Below are 20,611 nucleotides of genomic sequence, written 5' to 3'. Positions count from 1 at the left end.
TTCTTACTCTGTTTTAATCTGTGTCCATCTCAAAAGTGTTTCTTGTAATGGGTGTTTTCCCATACATGTATTTCCACAATATGGCATTGAATAGACTAGTCACATAATTTATCATGAATATCACTGAAAAACAATGTACCAGTAGAATTTTGAATTGTTAATATTTAAACATTGATTTCTTTAAAATGTTGATTTTTTTTAACAACTGTATTTTTTCTCATTATTTCTTTCTTTGTTGTTTTAATTCTGAAATATTTTCAAATTCATGGAATATCACAATTTTCACTTACCCTTTTTTATTTCAGAAGTCTTTGTGCCATATTTCTGACCCCAGTGTGCTAGGTGTAGAACCCCAAATGTTTCAGTGGGGCAGGAGAGGTGACTTTTCTTTCTTGTTCTGAAACCACGATGAGTATAACTTTAGACACAATGCAAAACAGAGCACTACAGTTTTCTGCCTTACTCACAGATACATATAAAATAAAAATGTCATTAAGACAATTGGATATATCTGAAGAAGCAAGCTGGATTTTTTCCATAGATATCCCTCCTTTCTCCCTATATAAAGAATTATGAAGAGCCATAATTTTACTTTTATAATAGCAAAATATTCTTCTTGCTCGATTCCTTAGTTCCCAGCATTGGCCACATACAGCATGTGTACGACCTTCTGTTAAACTTGTGTGCCAGTGCAGTCAGAGCTTCACTTTAAATCTGACTCTGAAACAATTAGACTGAGAAACAATAAGAGAAGATTAAAATCAATTATATCTGCATAAATAATGGAGAACAGTATTTGTGACTATTTATTTGCATTCTGGTAATTTAATTGCTATAACTTCATTTTTTTTTATTTGTGCTTTCTGCCCCAAGAAGTTCTTGGTATCCAGACTAGACTATTAAATGTCACAAAACACATAATTGTGTTGTTGTTATTATAGTGTCTGAATCAAGATGGGAAAAGGAGGAAATCCCTTCCTGGGAGAATTTATAGGGAAAGAACAGGAAATATTTTCTAATGGGAGATAAGGTACAAAGAAATGAACAAACCTGCTTGACAGCACTCTGGAGGTCTCAGGTTTCCTACAGGCTAAACAAACACCTGTCTTACAAAATTATTCCCTGGAATGATGATCAGACACCAAAAGGGTTGTACATTAACACCCTGTGAATTGAACTAATTTTTATACTCTTTATGTAAAAATTGTAAATGCAAAGTAGGCATGTAGGATTCTGGCTGTTCACAACAATTCATGACATAAAAGAAGACTAAACTTTTTATGTATATTATATGCAGATCCTAACTGTAAAGAAAATGTAAATACAAAACAATGCTCCTTTGAACACATTCTCAAATGTACCACCTATAAAAATAGAAAATAAGTAGATTCATGCATAAGTCCAATAAACAATTAATCTGCAACGAATTCCCATCATTTCAGGACTGATAGGTTAAAATTGGAACATGAAGGTATTTAACAAAAATCCAGATTTGCAAAGAGTAGGATCCCTTATCATGTGTAGGAATGATTAAACCAACAGATAGCGCACTGGTGCACATAGTCTGGATTATGTCTTTGAAAAAGAGAAAATGCTTGATGATGGTGTAGCAGCACTATGTTTCCAATAGACCAGTCAGTCAAATGCAAATACAGTCTATAATAAAAGAGCTGGTTGGCATAGTAATTGGGAAATGAATGTTATTTGTAGCTCCATATTTCTGTCTTTAGGAGTCTAAGAACTAGGAGGTTGGTATTGATAAGAGGGTTTGTGTATAAATCCTTTGTAATGAGGCTGTGCCTCTTCAGTCATTTGTATTAATTTTAACTTTAGATATGAACATCATTCTCCAAAAGGGGTGACAACTAAAATAACTAATTTCACAAACGTCTGGGGAGAAAAAAAAATTACTCATTTTAGAAAAAAAAACCAAACAAACCTGCTTCTTTTTTTTGATTGTTTGTTTGGTTTTGGGTGGAGTTGTTCTGTGGCAGGGGGAGTTCGAGAATACAAACAGGATCACCTTACATCTGTGTAAGGTATGCACTATAGATTATTACTGCATTTGTGTGGATACTGACAAGGATGAGTTCAGGTTTGGATGAAGAAAAGTATTGTATAGGAGAAATACGAACTATAACGTATTTCAAGAGGTATAAAAATCCTTACTATACTTAACTCAGGTCAAAACCTCTCAAAATGCCTTGAGATCTACATCAACTTGAGCCATTGATATTACTCCTACTTTTTTCCCCCCGTCTTATTGGCCTGTTTGGCTGATTTTTTAGGAATGTATTTGACAGTTTCTGCTGTTTCCTGTCTTCTGCTGTTCCCTTCTTCGTGCATACACCCCTATATGACATCTTGTTCAACTTCTGAATATCTCTGTGAGATCACCTGGAATGCAGAACTTGAGGGTCTTAAACAGTAGAGAATCTGGAGCATTGTGGAAAGAGGAAATTCTGTTGATGGCTTTGATTGCCTTCCTCCTGCTATTCTGTCCGCACCCCAACAGCTCTCTCCATGCAGTTTCATTTTCAGCTACATAGATTCCCCTAACTCTTCACTTTACCCCATCTCATAATATTTATCTCTTGTTTATGTTTCTGGTAATTACCCCTTAGCCTTTCTCCTCACTTTACAATCTCTCCTTGTTCCCTGTTTCAGCTGTGTTTCCTTCTTTCTCTAATTTCTCTGTCCTTTTTCTTATTGATCTTCAAGACTTTTTTTCATTTCTCAAGTATTTACCCTTCCTAATTTGAAGCTCCATCCTAAACAGATAATTTAGAGTACCTTGGTTGGAGTGATTTTGAGCTGATTTTAAGGGGGGAAAAAAAGACTGAATATTAATTTTGTGTAAAATAGAAATGTATGATGAGTTTGTTCACTGTAGCACACCCGTTCCTGTGGCTAGTTGCAGGGCTGACTTACAAAGAATCCATATATTTTTATCACTGTCTGTTCCTTTCTTAGTTACGGGGACATAATCGACTCCTGTCTTTGGGCGTTACGTGAACACTGCAGAGAGCAAGAAGGAATGTCTTGCCTCTGCCCCTGCCCAAGTTTAACATTAGTCAGATGTATTAAGGGCTTACTGTGCCATCTTCTGCTTAAGCATCAGACTTGGGTGCTAACTGGGGCATGCTAGCAGGCTCGATGGGCCAGTGGACTGATTTTACACAGTAAATTCCATGCTTTTGTGATATGTTGACAGACCCTTACCTCAAACAGTGCTAGCAGGCACTGCTGTAATAAAACCAGACTGGCTCATTCTTTACTTCTGAGATTTTCCATAAAAGCAGCATAAATGTTAATGAATAAATAATCTTCTCCTAAATTTTGTACAATAACTGAGCTTACCCCAGGCAGGATGTGCTGCTGTAGATCAGGGTTTGAAATATGTGAGAATTCCTTATTCCCGGTAGTGTAGTAGGAGGAAAAGTGTGTCACTCCCTATGCCATTTATTTCTCTGTAAGGTGTTGAGGGCTTAGGTCTCTTGTCTTTACACATCCTTGCTCATACTAAATCACTCACTAGGAGCTAACAAAAAATTTTGGAGGAAAGAAAGATAACAGAGAAAACATGCAAAATATTAGTTAAATTAATAAAATAATCCCACTTCCCTGATCTTGTGTGCAGAAAGAAAAGAAGAAATTGAATTGAAAATGCATTAGGTAATGCCTGATCTAGGAATTAATCTGCTTACTTACACACAGCAGAGATACAAATTCTCTTGAGATAGCTAACTTGGTTTCTGATGTGGTATAATCCATGTTTACACATGTTGCACTGAATTGTAAAGAGAAAAGATTCCTGTGTAAAATGAAGCAGAGATGGAAAGCAGAAGGAGGAAAAAATCTTTTTTATCATAAAGTACTATTCTCTTTCTCACCATTCAAAAGAGAACATTAAAAGAAATATGTCACCTCTGATCTGAATGGGAAAAAAGGTGCTTCTTTTAATTGAATCTCCATACTTCAGAAGCCTTTAGCTACATTTTTGGCTGAGCGAATAAGGCTGCAGGAAAATGTAATGTTACTGTTGTTCATCCTCAATGGAAATTAAGATGCTGGAATAATTCTTTCAACCTTTTATATAATTTTTAAAATACATTTACTTTGAGTAGTGCACTTTATTTCTTTGCATTTTGATCACTCATTAGGCATTTGTCTTTATTGAGAATCAAATTTCCTTTTGTCACCAAATTTCCTTAAGTGACTGTGCACTGGGAAACAAGATGTTGTTTAAGATAGGTTTTGGGGAAACACCTCAAGTAGAGATGGCCATCTCACTGTTCATGCCTATCTAGGAATTTGTAGGCAATGCTGACAATGCTTTCCTTGAGACTGAGAGTATGACACACCTTCTTGCCTTCATTTTATGTTCATCTTTGTGAACAAGTTGGAAAAGTGTTTCTATTTTGAGAAGGTTTAGACTTTCACACACTTTTAATTGTGAAATTGAGGTTAATCTTAAAGCAGTTTTGCAGCTTTTCTGATTAAAAAACAAACAAACAAACTCAAAAGAGAAGATGTATATCATCTGAGAACAATTGTTCAACAAGTTCTCCAAAGTACAAAATACGATTATGGGTACCTTGTCTGTGGGAAGGGGAATGGGCAGGGGAGCTGCTGATCTGTCTAGTTGTGCCTTTAACAGTGAGTGCAAGGTGATGGAAATGGTACCTGAAACCCTGAAAGGCAGAGAATAGAGCAATAAATGGGTTATTCGCAACCCTCGTAAAAGCTTCAATGAAGGAATACAACTCTATTCGATATTAATTGTGCATAATTAAACTCTAAAACATTCAGGACTCTTAACACAATAATTAGTAAAACATGCTATTATTTTGGTATTCTAAACAGTGACATAATAAAATATGCACTCTAAAAGGGAAAATACTATGTAAAGTGAGACAGTACTGACATGACATTGTGAAATCCCTCCACTCTGTAGATACTGTCTTTTCAATATTTTTCCACCTTTTTTAATTTTTCCACATTTTATTTAGTACTCCATATGTTTCCTCTATATTCAATATCTCAGACACAAGCAGAAGAAAAAACCCTATATTTAGGATTTTTATATCTTTAGAAGCAGACCTTGATTTTGCCCGCTGTACACTATTTCTTTCTCAGAGACAAAACTCAATCCTTTCCCCCTTTATGCTTTCATATTTCCTTAACTGTTGTTTTAGAAATGATAACATTCTTCTGTAATTTAAAAGAAACCCCACATGTATATAATTATATATATATAATCTTGAAATACTTTTATTTTACCAGAAATTTCACGTTTTAGCATTGTCACAGCAAAAGATACATGGAATTTATGGAAGCCCACAGATTTTCTTATGAAGTTATGAATAAACTGAATACCATGGAATCAGAATAGAAGACTTATCACCAAAATATATGGCTTTCTTATTTTCCATTAAATCCTCCATATTACACTGGAGCAGTTTCTTCAGAAACGCTTTCTTAGGTGTTTTAAACTCAGTTGCCATTGACAAATGGCAAGTACAAGTGCTGTAGCAGCTGTTTGCATGGTGGGAGTGGTTCTGTTCCATTTGTGAAGGGAACAGATGAATGTTTGAGACAGGAAATACAGTAAAATTTAAATCTTCTCTCAGTGCAGTGATGTCCCACTGTGGCATTGCCCCAGCGGAGAAAAAACTCTCTGTTTGTATCTGGTCCTCGTGTCTTTTGTGAGCTTTTTCTTAACTCTGAATATATGAATTAAAAAGGTGAAGTCAGGGGGGAGAAAAGAAGTTAGCTATAAAAAGCCTATTCCATCAAATGGGAAATTGCCTCCAAAATGCTTTGGGGTCCCATGCCTGAAGAAAATCCCTTCCTGAAAGTGTCGAAAGGGCTGTGTTTAGAGGAGGTAATTTCCATTCAGATCTGGTTTTTGCTTGAACTCCTCTATTATGATATTGGATTGATACTTTTTAGGATTGTGAAGCTTGAAATGCTTCATTATATTACAACTACTGGGATTTTAGTAACATTACATTGAGTTTTAATAATTGAGCAGCTGTTATGCACCTTGGCTCAAAGAAGCTATTCAACTCTGCAGTGCCGACAAGGAAAACAACAACAGCAAGGTAACCAGTAAAAAATATAGTTTATCCCTAGAGAAAAAATGTGTAACTTGGTGGCATACTGCAGCTCTGTGCACCTGTCTACAGCCATGCTACAGCCAGTGGTTATGAGAAACATCTGTATGAAAACAGATGTTTTTCAGAAACCATTACAATTTACCTTCATTTAGTGTTCTCTAGAAGCAGCCCGAGGTCACATTTAAACATTCAATGTGGTCTCAATTGAATTTTAATTTTTTTCAATGGACACTGATTTTAAATGTAAGAAAAGAGATAGATACTATCAGAAAATTAACCTAAAATTAAAACTTTACGGTGAACTGTTTGTTTGCACAACATTTTTAGAAGAAAGGTGACATTAATCATGAGGCCTTTTTAAACCAAGGTGGAGAGAGAGGAAAGTATGATAACATACATTAAAAGACTACTGATTGCTCAATTGAACTTTTGCTGGCACCTTCTTAATGACTTAAATCATGAGGCATGTTGTACTTTGGAGAGGAATTTCAGACATGGTATAGGGCCGCTCTCCTATACTATGGGCTGATGTGTGAAGTTTGGCCCCTTTTCGAGCAGAAAAATCTCATTTGGGTGGGTGGAATAAGCTAAGGTTATTGTAAGTTCTCGTCAGTGGTGGTTAGACGAGTTAGAGAAGTAGCACCAATCGCTCTACTCCTGAAATAGCATCAGGGTATGGCTTTAACTCCCCACTGAACCACAAGGATTTGGGATTGCATGCCCTGAGACACAGAGGAAACAGAGGTGAGCTCAAAATGAGTTTGACAATTCTGCTACACTTGTAAGCTGTTGAAGCGAACCGCGTGTTCCTACATGCACAGCAAAGTGACCTCCACTGAGAACAATGCAGATTCCGCATTCATGAGATTCAAATCCTCAAACTTAACGGGCAAGACCCCATGAGGCTTGATGTATTAACATTGAATGTATTGTTTTGAATAGAAGAGTAAAAGCTTACCGTCAGTCTGGTTGTTAGTGTTCCTGGGCTTTGGTTTTAGGTGTACTGCTTTGTGGCCTGATTTTGCAGGTCCTGCAGGCTGTGCCCAGCTGCTGAGCACGATCGTGGATAGTCCCCAAGCCAATGTCACTGTGCTTAAAGGCCTGGGTTTCTGAAAAGCTCAGATCAGTTTTGGGTTTGTCCATCTTCCGAACTCCAGTCAGGCAAAGGGGGAATGAATTCTGAGGCTTACTTATGTACGCCAAATCTGTTACCAAGCAGGGTGAACTATGGTAGATCCTGTAGCATCATTTGAACTCCATGGGTGTGCTGGCTCCAGATTTCAGCATTATGTGTCATTAGATGCAAGGACATGTCTATTGGTGAGCTGGGCTTGTCAGCATGATCTCTGACAAACCTGACAGGAGTTCTTTAGATTTTCCTTTTATGTGTTCATGGCAGAAGAATAGGAGAACATCAACAATATGGCCCTTGTAGCTGTCAAGGTGCCCGAAAAGAATACATACATATATGCACAAACAGGTATATTTTTAAACCTTGACAGAATCAGGTGTGGCAGGCAATGCAGAGTTTGGGCATGCTCGGATTTACCAGCATATTTTCAAAGTTAGATGAGATAATCTAAAACAGTGTTATTTGTTTTATGACGACATAATTAGCATGGTGCAGTGATACTAAAATCATTAAATGTCTGGATCATTGTTGAATGAAGCAGTTTACTAAATTTTATTAACAGACAATTAAATATCAAAAACTATGTATGCAGCTCCCAGAAAGAAAATAGAGTATGAGGGGTTAGGAGGTGAAAATAGCAGACAATAAAACCTTGTAAGGTGAATATTTTTTTTAACTGTCTAAACCAAAAATTTTATAAATATTTTAAATTAGTCCTCAAAATGCAGGGAGCTTAGCTGTAAAATTCCATCTGATCACTATTAGGCTTACATGAGATTACAAAAACCTGCTGATAATAGAGTTAAATTCAATTTCAAAGCACTGCAGTGAGGACGCTGAAACTGTAACAAGCTGGTAGTATCATTTGGGTGAAAAAGAGGGAATACCCTGAACAGAAAAACAGAGAGTCAAGAGGATGCTGTTTGCACAGTAATTGACTGTAAGCGTAATTTCTGTGATATATTGTTTTCAGAGTTTAGATAAGGCATGAAAATAGAAAATCAATAGTATAATTAAAGAGAATTTCAGGACTTTGGTGGGCAAGGAGGACGCGTTTGGATGTCATACACAATTATTGAGGACCTCTGTTTACCTTGATTTTATTTTTTTTATTTATTTCTGAGCCAGACCCTGGGCAGGTGAGGGTTACTTTTCAGTTTTACCTTCATCGTTAAATAAATTTCCAAAGTGCCTGGGTATATGTGTACAAAGTTAACTATACTGTCATTGCAGCAATTGAAACCCACACCAAGTCAGAAGAGAAAATTCTAAAGGGAAATATACTGAGGCTACATGTCAGATGTTTCTCTCTTCTTTTCTCTCCCTCTCTTTTTATGCACACAACACCCATATGCACATGCACATACATTAATATATATAATATATGCAGATATTGATGGAATTCTATGAGTTGAAAGAGAGGGAAGATGTCTTTAAGGATCCATATCTCTCGCAGCAGATATATGTTATTATCACTGAAATGTGGCCTTCAGTCTTGAAACAGTTAAAAGAGTTCTACGGCCACAAAAGAAGAGATTTCTTCAGAATTATCTCCCGCCTCACATTTGCTCTTAGGCAAGCAGTTTAAAAAAGCCCAGTGATTGAGCCAGTGATCCAATTTGAAATGCAGAAATGATTAGAGCTGCTTGCCTCATTTCATATCGAAATTCTCTGATTTATGACAGGGCTGCAGCCAAGATCTATCTCCAAAGGGAATTAGTGTGCAAGTTTGCATATTTTTGTTATTTAGGTTTCTGATAGCAGCTGCTAGCTAGAAATACTGAACTGGGAGGTGGTGGTGCAGGGTTTTTCAGCCATTGGAGCAAAGGAAGATAAGAGCCTTATGTTTAGGACATTTAGACCCCTTGACCATCTCACCATACAGTAATTTTTAAACTTGGATTGCAGTAATACAGGAATCCAGCGGAATGGTTAATTGTAGTTGTGGAGAAAGGAATTACCAAAATTCTGTCTCCATGTTTTAACTAGGGGAATTTTAATGAGGCATAAAACTTCAATCATGCAACTGACCTGTGGGGCAGAGTGTAGAACATATAATGAAACAGAAATAGAATTCTGAAAAAAAATTATTACCTTATCTGGAATTTACATGAAGTGTTAACAGGAAATTATGCAGCGGTTATAAATGAAAAATATGGGATTTAATGTACTTATTAATAAAGATTTGTTACATACATGATACCAGTGTCCCAAATCTGCTGTCCGCAGCTGTCCCCAATTTCTTATTTCTCTGTCCTCAAATGCGTTTAGTGTCTTCTTATTACTCTGGAAACTAAGGCCAATATCCATTTAAAACCAGTGTCTAAGACAAACGGAAACATCTTTGTGTAAGGGTCGAGGACTGAGGAATTTCCCTTTTCTACAGCATTCAGACAGTCATAAAATTCTGAGTTTTCTCATTGGGAATTCAGTTAATGTTTTCTTTGGATATGTAAACCTTCCGTGATGAGGAGGAAAGAATGAGCACATGGTAGCTCTTAAAAAAAGAGGAAAAAAGCCCTCTCCATTAAATGAAAGATGAGTAACTGCCGAATTATGTGAGTATTGCACTGAGCAAAGAAATCACACTGTGAAAGTTTATTACCTTAGCTACTGTCCGACTCCATATGGAGTCATTATGGCCTAGAGTCTCAATAGTGCTCCTAAATTGACCTCACTATAATGCAGCTGTGCTTCCAGGTATTAAAACCTCTCTCGTATTTCACTGAATATTCCCTTGGAGATACAAGGTTATTGTAGTAAAAACTTTAAAATTTCATTACTTTGTTCTTTTGACAAAGTATTAGGTAAGATCTTACAGCCTGAAGATAGAAATGTGTGAGTTATTTCTTTTAAATCTGTTCTTACACTCTTTTATTTTTGCATTCCTACCCTTGTTATTTAATGGTAATTCTGCCAACAGAGCTGATCGTGTTTAGGTACATTACACAGTTACCTAAGTAACCCACTTTCTTTGTAAAGTCTCTCTGAGCATAATGCTGACCTTAAAATAACACTGTGATACCGCACCTAAAAGAGCACCGACACTGGGGCTGAACTTCCCATCCCTCTCTGCAGACACTGGTGATTTGGAATTTGCATTAGCACATTTGAAACCACAATTTAAAGCATTGTGCACCCAGTGAGTGAAGAGTTATCAAAACAAGGACATAATGGAAATGGAGGAAATGGAAATGAAGATGGTTTTCCTTGCGACAAATTCATCCACTTGCTTGGGACCATTATTCAGACAAAAGAGACAATGCAGTCAGTGAAATTGTCACCTGAAGAGAAGGACAGAGTAAGGACTATTTTTATATACTCACATATACATTAAGACAATCTATGGGTCTTTTAATTTTTTCAGTTTCCATAATAATAGTGTAGAATGGCATATATTGAAGATTATTTGAAATAAAAAGATGGTGGTTTTTTTTTTCTTTTTTAACAGTAACAGAAAAATTCTAGCAGAAATATAAAAGAATCAATCTTTGGATGAAGTCCCCCTTCTCTGTTCCCAGTAAAATTGAGCAAGCTCTCTTTCCTACTGCCTTCTTTAGTGATTTGATTGCAATGGATTCTCTGCCTGCTGTACTATGAGTTTTATGATTCTGTGAGAAAAGATGAATATAGCACTATAAATCTCCCCTCTGAATGCTATTTTAGCTTCTCTAAAGATATTGTAATCTAGTCTATCCATGCTATTTGCAGAAAAGCAGGAGATAGAGTTTTTGTTAGCTAGTGAGCGAAGTTTTCAGAGCATGGACCCCATCCCTAGGCCTGAAGCTTCCTAAGGGCAGTCAGTGATGTATATATATATTTTTCCCCTTTTCACTTGTGCAGGCAGAAATGGAGATCTTTATGTGCAAACATGGTGCAGCTTTGCTTAACTAAAAGGTTATGTTTAGAGTTGTATTATGAAGTCCAGTGGTGTGGAGAGAGTGAGGATCAAGTATGGCAAAGGTTGTTACACTGGTTGTCAGGGATACATTTATCCTTAGAGAAGTCCCTCACCTACCAAAGATGTAATGGCTGTTTTTCTTAGCATAATGCTATTGGGGAAATATAAAACATTTACATTATGAATGAAGGGATATAAACAGAAAGCATGTATAAGTCTTTCTGAAGACAACTTCTGTCCTTCCTCATAAAGTATAAATACTCATAAATAACCAGTCTAGGTTTTTTCTTCATTCAGTTATTTTACTTTAAACTTTACCATGGGCTATCAAGTCTGAGAGTCTCTGCATATTCTAAAACCACTTCCACAAGGTATTATTTTTAAGGTATATTATTCTAATGATTTATCATAAAGAATGATCTTCTGTATTGCTCTGATAGCCAGTAAAAGTTAAAATATTAACTGTGCAGTATAGTTAACTTGGATAAGTGCAGCATTAAAGTAGATACACATTAGCCAATATGAGGCATCAGAGGTAAAATCGAAAGGATTAAATTTGACAGAAGAGCCCCATTTAATTTCTTCCAACCCCTGTGGTTCTATTGAATAAAACTTTAAGTACCTTTTTGGACTGCACTAACATTTGCTGTTCTTGGAAAATAGTTTTTGCCAGAGATAATTATGTTACAGGGAAACACTGGCCCTCAATGTCTTGCAGGGAGAGAGCTGTCTTCTTGTAGTATTCTTACTAATTAATTCCCATGAGCCTTGCCCCAGAACTAACTATTGGGAGCCCATCAGTGTGAAGAGGTTAGCTGGTAAATTCACAGGAAGGGATGCAGTGGCAGCAGCAGAACCCATCTGTGCATGCGCATGTATATCCCCAAGAGACAAGAACAAAAAGATGTATGAAGCAGTGAAAGACAGATAATAAAGTACAGTGACTTAGTTATCTATGGCCCTTCCAAATAACATACAAGTTCTGTAAATTATATTCAGTTTGACCAATTGGACACCTTTCCAAAACTTATGAACTTATCTTAGCAAATCCCTCAACTATGATTGATTTTCATCATGTAAGTTTAGAAAAATAAATCGTTCTTGAAGAACTTGGGAAATCCACTTATATCTGGACAACTATCATGCCTCAATAAAATTAATTGCTGGTGGTCAAATCCCATGTGCTTCAAGTTTGTGTTTTTGTGTTGACTTCAGTGACGGTGATGTCTATGACAAGCCAGGGTTACATTATTTTATGTGTACATGTGTATGTTTGCATGAGCACAGGCACACATGCCCATACACACACCATATATGCACAGACGTTTTCTAGGAACCCTGCTTTCAAACCACTTCCTCAAAGAAAAAGAGAGAAACAGTTTTAATTTCACAGAACTGACCAGGAGAGATAATGAAGTACTTTCAAAACTCTTTATGTGTGGAAACCCTAGAGGCAAACCCCAGAGCTTTCTTACTTTTAGCAACCAATTACTGCCAAAAAAAAAAAAAAAAGAAGATTTCCCCAATTATGAAGTATACTAACACAGGCTGCACAGACTCAGTTTCACAAAGTGTATTGGAAAGGCAGCATTCACATAATTAATGAGAAAGTGCTGCATGTGTTCAGGCCTTCTGTTAATTGATTAAATGAGTCTATGTCTAAATCTGATATAATCACACTGTGGCAGTACAATTGAGCGAGTGTGTAAGAGGTAAAGGAACTCTCTCTTTCTTGTACACTCTTGGATATATGAATATGCATCCTCCCTCCTGCTCCCCCACCCCAAATTGTAAGAACAGGTTAAAAATTGGGCTAATAGGAAAAGTACCAGACTTACCTATTGAAAGCGAGATAGCTTGATCACAATTACTTGAACAGTTATTCTTGGTTTACTGTCTCAGTTCCTGTTTAATCCATCACTGGCACTTGTAAAGCACAACAGGCTTTATAGCAGACGTCAGTTTGATGCTAATTGTGGTTAACGGTTAACAAGTGCTGGTTAGTTTTCCTGCGGTGTAGCAATAAAACACAAAACCTGCCATGTGCTTGTCTTTTTTTTTTTTAGAGAAGGCCACAGTGTTCCCTAAGGGTTGTGAGAGAAGTTCATCCCATTGAACTGGTCAGCAAGATATCATTAGCTCGTTGTGTACATGAAATCCAGGGGTTAGAGCACCAAGCGTCACAAGCCAGTTTCTTTACCTCCTTGAGCTGATCAGAGGATCAGAGTATCAAGGAAGGATTAGCACTGACTTGGGATTTGTGTGATTGGTTAATTTATTGCGGCGATGGCAGGCCTTTCATCTATGGCAACATTTAATCAGCACGGCCATGGAGGCTATTACGGGTTAGCTCTTTTCTCAAGTCAGCCAGGGCTGCACCATCAGCCCTATCACAATTCCCCTGAAATTTCCAAATTATCTGGAACAGGCTTTAGCCTCACAGTAATAAAAATTAGAAGAGATTCCTGATAGCGCTGGTGGAAAAGGCTTTCACTTGCACAGGGCAAATTATAAATAGTATGAACGTGCACTTTAAAAAAAAAAATTCTCCACCTCTTAAGAGATGTGCAGGACTTATCACCCCTGCTCTGATCCAAATCCTCGTGGTTGAAAATTTATATTAGATTTTATCAGTGGGGCCTAAGTCTAGAAAAATCAATGAAGGTTATCTTTTATGTTGCAGGAACTTGTGGAAATATTGATTTTCATTTTATAGTGAATTTGGAGCATGAGTTGGTAATCACTGCTGAGCTGACTACAATGTTTGCCTACTGTATCTTTTACCGAGTTTTGCTCAAGTATTTAAGATAGTATATTCCTGTTGATTTCAGCATGTAGTTTGAAGTCAAATGTTTCTTAATACAACTTGGTGCATCTCTTGTTATATAATGTAATCCTTCAGAGTAATGGTGATTAGCTAATGTCTGTTGAATGATTTCTGAATTTAATAGTGATGTTCAGAATGAGAAAGAGGGAGATTTCAGGACTTCTCTCATATATCTTGCTTTTCCTTTTTCCTTACCAGTCACTAAACCACTAAATGAAATACAAAGTATAAAAGAATATAATGAAAAATAAGATGAAGGATGCTAAAAGATAAAATATTCATGTATAAAAGGAGTTAGGAACCTGAATATCTGCTAGTGTAAATTATTGTTATTCATTCTATTAAGCATTAAATCTTTCAGAACTAATGAAAGCTAGAAAAACTTCTACTGGTAAAAGACACCATGGCCACAGTTTATTAAATGAATCTAGATTCTTCATCTTGGCTCTTAAAAATGCTTTAAGTAAAACAGTGATTCAGAGAGTGATTTTAAAGCTTTTCTCATGTAATACCCTTACTCACTCTCTGTAGTTTTTATTTCTGCAGAGTATGTCCTCTTTCGATGCCATTTCTATTGGTGGCATATTTGTGCAACTGATTTTAAAATGGATGAATTCTTCAAAAAGTCATTTGAATATTCAAATAAATCTGTTCCTGCCAAATTTGTGCCATTTTTGTTTTGATTTTAGGTAGTATGAGTTCTTTCAGACCTGATATTTGAAAAGGAATTTTAATACCTTCTTCACACAATCTAATGTTAGGGCAAGTAAAATAAAACTTCCTGAATTTCCAAAGATAAAGCCTGACTGACCATGAGAACTTAAAACAGGGATACTCTCGGATAAATGTAGGAAAAAAAATATAGTTAGTTTTAAATAGATTTTGGAGTATAGCCTCTGCTTGTTCTCTTCTTCCAAATTCCTTTGGGGAGGACCTGTTGTTCCCCCGATACACAAGGCACAGTACTTTGCTTGAGTGACCTTTTTAGCTTCTTGAATGAGGATTTAAATCTATAATTCTATAGAGATGTTGAAATATGTAGGTTTTTTAAACATCAGTGCAGGAAATGGGCCAGAAATAGTGAAGCTTTTTTGCAAAGTACATGTCCTCAAGAAGAGCATGACGCTGCAGGTGTCCCTAAGCATAATCTCTAAATACGTGGTCATTCCTAGCTGCAGCAAACTGACAGGAAAAAGGATATGAATGTAGCTACCTGGATCTCCTGGTTGGAGCACTTGCAGCATGATGCTGGAGAACATGCAAGGATGCACTTAGCAGGGTGCATGGATATATAAGATGATAGTTCCCAGAATGAACTGTGTCACTGCATTTATTTACATTGTATTGATATCCTTCCCCTGAGTTAATTACACCCTATTATGCTTCTAATGCTGTCATTATTTTAGTATTGTAACTTTTAGTGTTCTTGAGTATTTAGTTCGTACATCTTTGGTTCTATCCATTATCCTCTAATAATGTATATTCGTATATATTCATATATTCTAATAATATATGTTCATATATTACACAGAAATGTTATGGATTTGTAAATATGAGCAATGATGTGTCACTGAGATCAGGGAGAGCAGTATTTTGCCCATTTTGTGGTTTGCAATGTAGTGATTAAGCTGATTGGTGTTCCTTTAGATGGAAATAATTTTCAGGAAAAAAAAATGAAATTATTTCTTAATGTTTGGCATGGAATGTGTGTGAACTATGAATAATAGTGATATATGTAAAGGAAATTAAGGGAGGTTTTACCTGCAATAATGTTAACTTTTATTAAGTAAAATGAAATAGAAAAAAAGTCTTTTCTTCTTCCTATAGGTAAATGCTTATGATATCCAATGCCTGTAACCCTTGAAGGCAGATATGACTGGACGGATTTGATTGCCTTTGTTAACTGTTAGTCTTGAACCTGGCATTTGCATGAAATTACACCAAATATTTTATTTTGCATACTTCAAACCAGTGCTAAGTTTAAAGAGAACAACTAGGGGTTCATAACACAAATAGCTAGGATTTGGAACATTTTGTTGTATTCTCTGTTTTATTATCATTATTTGTTTGGAGTTTTCTCCACAAATCAAGTCATACTTTGCAGAATCAAATTTACCATAATTGGAAAGACTACTTTTTTCATTATTGAATAATATATTTCTATAAAGTTTTCTTTGAACCATCTATAAATTCCAGCAGATCATCTTTTTTATGATTCTTCTCTACTGCCATTAGTTATACACCAATGAGAAACTACAAAGTGATTACATATGACAATCATCTGAAGCATTGCTTCTGTTAGAAATAAAACAGTTGATTTTTTCAAAGTGGTAATTGCCAGCTTTGGCCCTTAGTTATAGCTAAAAAACCATAGTTTTTGCTTGTTAGGCTGTAGAAAATATTTTAGATTAAGTTTGAAGAAATGGAGATTTGCAGTCAGATTATGAGGTAGTTGTGTGATGGATTCCTGGGGTTTACTGAACAATTTATAGTAACAGAGCAGAATTTCCCACTTTACCATTACAAACTCTTTGTACAGGGCATGATACTCTCTTCTGAATTTTTTTAGAAAGCTTATTTCCTGCTGTAAGCCCCATGGCTCTTTTTTGTGCCTGATCAAGAAGGTCAAATACCCACAAGGAGAGAGGACTTCTTTGGGGAATACCTGGTGGAGCTCCCCCAAGGCTTTAAAGATTCTTCAAAGAAGAACAACATTTGACCCTGGTTTTTCCCCAAGAAGACAAGTCCTTGTAATTGAACTGGACAAATAAATCATATATAAATAATCTTTTCCTTTCCAAATAGTTATATACAACTGTAGCAAAGCCAAAGCAGTTGGGATCCATACCTACCTGGTAAGAGATATAGAGATATAGAGTTATAGAGTCTTCATGTGAGTTGGTTAATAGACCAGATAGGTGAACACAGCAATTTAAAGGTGATATGGAAATTAGGCAGGGTTTGGAGAATAAAAAATCTACCAAAAAGGGGGGGGCGGGGGGGGGGAAGTGATCTTGCTTTTTTAAAGAAAAAATCTTACTTGAAGTAATACGGTGGAAAACTAGGATTGTTATACCTTCCTAGAATTTCTGAAGAATTGCTTTTATATGTAGTATGTTGACTAGCCAGTGCACTTCTAGATTATTTTGGACATATTCCTGGGAAATAAGCCAACACTGATAAATAGTCTTGATGTTTGGAAAGCCTCTAGGATTAATCTAGCGATCATAGTATTGTAAGTGTGAAATTTCACTCTAGAACATGTAGTCAATTTGACTTCATGAAAAAGGCAGATTTTGAAAAAAAATGTAAAAGGTAAGTAACTTTGAATGCTATATATCAAATTAGTTACAGAAAATTGGGAAGTGTTTCAGAAGTTGAAAAATACAATTGGAATGTCCTGAGTCAGAGAAACTAATTCAAGTAATTCTCCTGGTAAGCATTTTCTTACCTGTGTGTATTCCAACACTGTCTTTACATGTGTTGTGCACCTCACTCATCCAAAACCTCAAATTAGCTTACACTGACCTTAACAAAATTTGGATCAGACCAGAAGTGTGGTTTTTGCACAGTGCCAGCAGCCTGTCCTTCAGTTTATGTACAGTGCAGGAAATATCTGTGAGCTTTTTTTGAAACACAGATGTTTATTAAGAAGGAAAACAGAACTCTATCTTACTCACTTTAGTGGCTTCAATTTTCTGCAAATAAGAAGAGCACATCCTAGGATTTCTGGCTTCTAACATCATTCACTAACATACACATTTATTGCAAAGAATCCAATTTCTTTTTTAAACCAATTCTTTTCTCAAAGTTGAAAACAATTCTAGGTAAACTTAAAAATCTTAGTCAGTGATTCCTTTTAATAAAATTGAGTGTTTTAATACTGATATTTCACTAATCTTAAGATATTCTATTCAGTTACTTTTTCATTTTACTGTAAATGGCATCTTTAGTGTGCTGGAGGTTGATAACCTTCAATTTAATGTGGATACCATTTCAAAAAAGATCTTAGGATAATTTACACACTACTTCAATCACTTCAACTTATATGGGCTGATTTACATGCAAATTTTACTTTTATAAAGAAAAATATGATGTTTATTGATTTGTTCACGTTACGTCTGTGTTATTCAGCTCTACCAAAATATCCAAGTAATGACCTCTTAACTTTATCTATGTTGAATGGACTGAAGTAATTCTTAAAATATCAATTGAAAATTTCTCTCTCAGTAACAAGGAATTGGGAGTTGTTAAATAAAGAGTCTATTTCTGCCCAGTACAGAAGGATCTCTATTGATTACATGGTAGGCACAAAGTAAAAGAATCAATAGAATTGATGTCCATGGGCCATGTCCTGCTTCTTTCACTTTAAAGATGGAAAAATTTCCATGGCTTCGGTTGTTTTCAACAAAGAACTGCAGATAATTCACTTTGTCATGATGCTGCCACATCGATATTATAATGAATCTGTCTTGTATTTCAAGGTAGATACAAGTAGAAATTTGATTGTAAAATCATCTGCCATTCATAAAATTTAGAAAGTCAGTTTTCTTTTTGTCTAAATTTTCTTGCATTTAAGAAATTTTTCAAATCAAATACCTGGCGATTAATTTTCAAAACACTGGGGTTGACATACTGGTTCAATAAAATCACTGACAGTCTTCTATGGAGTACTTAAGAAATATAAGCTTTAAAAAAGCATTTTAAAACTAGCCTGTTTATAATGCACTATAGAGAAATAATTCCTCTGAAACATATGCTATTTACAGTCAAATAATTTCATAACTAAAAGAAAAAAGGCAGTAGTGTGGTTTACTAGAAATCACCCCATTCTTGTTGTCAAGATTTTAATCAAAATCCTAGGCCTTGTGGAGTATTCTAGGGATTTTCTCTTGTGTTTTATTAGTTGTTTTTTGAACTATAATCCCAGTAATGAGCAAGTAACAAAACCCAGCTGTACATATGAAACTACCACCTATCACAGTTCTTTCAGTCTCATATAGGATAACCAGAGCATAACCACTGTGAAGCAATACAATTATGAATTTCTTGAGGGGGAAAAAGGAGAGATAAGTGCACAGAAGTCAGCTAACACTGATGCATGGGTGGCTACAGCATGCAAAGGGTTAACAAGATTTTCATTTTAGATAGTTGCCGTAGTAACAATCAGAGAGCTCAGGCTGTATCTTTTCTATTTGTGGGGAATGTTTAGATTTACACAGTAGCTCAGCTTATTATATATCTCCCTTGATTGCTGGATAAGGTTCGTTGATTAAAAACAGAATAAGATGCATTTTTATAATACTAAGGGAACCCACTGCCCCCCACCCCTACCTCCCATCACTCTTTGTCCAGATCTCACTCAGCTCTCCCAGCACTCGCCCGTTGCCCAAGGTGTGGCTGTAAATCAAGTTTCACTTGAACTTTCAAGGAGCGGGGGCCGGATCCGCCTGAGCTGCTAATAGCAGGAGTGCTTGGTCCTGAGCATTCCTTTTCTCCTTCGAGCAGCTGATGTGGACCATAAGGCCATGCTGCCACCAGCGCTGGGTCTGAGCACTACTTCTGTTGTTCTGATGTCACAGCTTGCATTTGCTTTTTCACCATCCACAGGTTAGTAAAAAAAAGTTTGATCAAAGGTCACCTCCATAGCAGAGGAGTGAAGAGGCAGATTTTCAAGCGTTCATCACCCAACTGTTCCCCTTAGAATTAGCAGGAGCTGACAGAGGCACTGCAGATACGGCCACCTCCCTTCAATGTGCAAATGGATCTGGTCTTGTGAGAATCAGACAATTATTCATTTCCTTCCCTTAAAAACTCAGAAGGCTTGTGACCACCATAGCAATGCCAGCTGTGCAGACGTGTCAGTGACCCTAAAGCCTGGAGGCTGCCATGTGAGACCAATGCCCTATGCTGGCAACAACCTCACATCTCACCTGAAGGCTCATATCTCCTGGGAGCAGGGAAAAATCCCTGCTCAGCTGGGACATGAGGTTCAAGTCTGCCTTGAACAGATGCTGCCACTTAGTGCCAAGTGATATGGGGTAGTTGTTTGAAACAGATATGGTGACTGCAGTACTGTGGCATTTTAATGCCAAATTTTGTGACAAGAAGAAAAATTGTGGTATAAAGTTTTACTCTCTTATGTAGTTGATAGCCTGGCCTGCTCTGATTTGGCTAATTTCTAAAGCTTTTACTCTTTGCAAGCTCTTGATTTTTCATACCACTGGTGCTGTTTGTGGTGTTAGGTTGATTTCTTGGCTCCATAACACACAACTGAAGAGAAGCTTTCTTTTCCTTTTATTGACTTCACTGGGATATTGAAGTGCTAGGAACATTTGTAGGCTGGCTTTTTTTTTTTTTGCTCAAGTATCTGAAAATTGGTTTGAAAATTTTACTGGAAGCTAAAGGGATTTGATTTGATTTGATTTGGTTGGATTGAGTTTTCTTTGAACCAGGGAAGGCCTTCAAGGAAAAATTACCTTTTGGAATTAAAAAATATTTTTTTGTGAAACTGGTCTGAGCCAACAGTAGAATAGTTTTCTAATCACTTAAATTTAGTCTACAGTGTGGTGGTACACAGCTTGATTCTTATTACCACATTGAGTTTTCAATTCATACCAAAAAAAAAA

General features: G+C 36.3%; 1 protein-coding gene and 1 long non-coding RNA gene across 3 annotated transcripts in view; one reads left to right on the top strand and one right to left on the bottom strand.

Annotated features, from left to right (window-relative positions):
- Nucleotides 1–20,611, top strand: part of ZFPM2 (zinc finger protein, FOG family member 2) — a 306,116-nt gene that overhangs the window by 165,753 nt on the left and 119,752 nt on the right. The window lies entirely within an intron of this gene.
- On the bottom strand, nucleotides 620–2,331 carry LOC115307421. The gene is made up of 3 exons (XR_003915748.1): nucleotides 2,180–2,331; nucleotides 1,051–1,122; nucleotides 620–720 (listed from the first exon to the last, which is right to left on the bottom strand). It is a non-coding gene; the product is annotated as an uncharacterized LOC115307421 (long non-coding RNA).

The sequence above is a fragment of the Manacus vitellinus genome, unplaced genomic scaffold, assembly GCF_001715985.3.
Source record: "Manacus vitellinus isolate BGI_N305 unplaced genomic scaffold, ASM171598v3 scaffold_1_pilon, whole genome shotgun sequence".
Classification (NCBI taxonomy): Eukaryota; Metazoa; Chordata; class Aves; order Passeriformes; family Pipridae; genus Manacus; species Manacus vitellinus.
The sequence above is the reverse complement of the archived record's forward strand: the minus strand, read 5'-3'. Positions and strand labels throughout refer to the sequence as shown.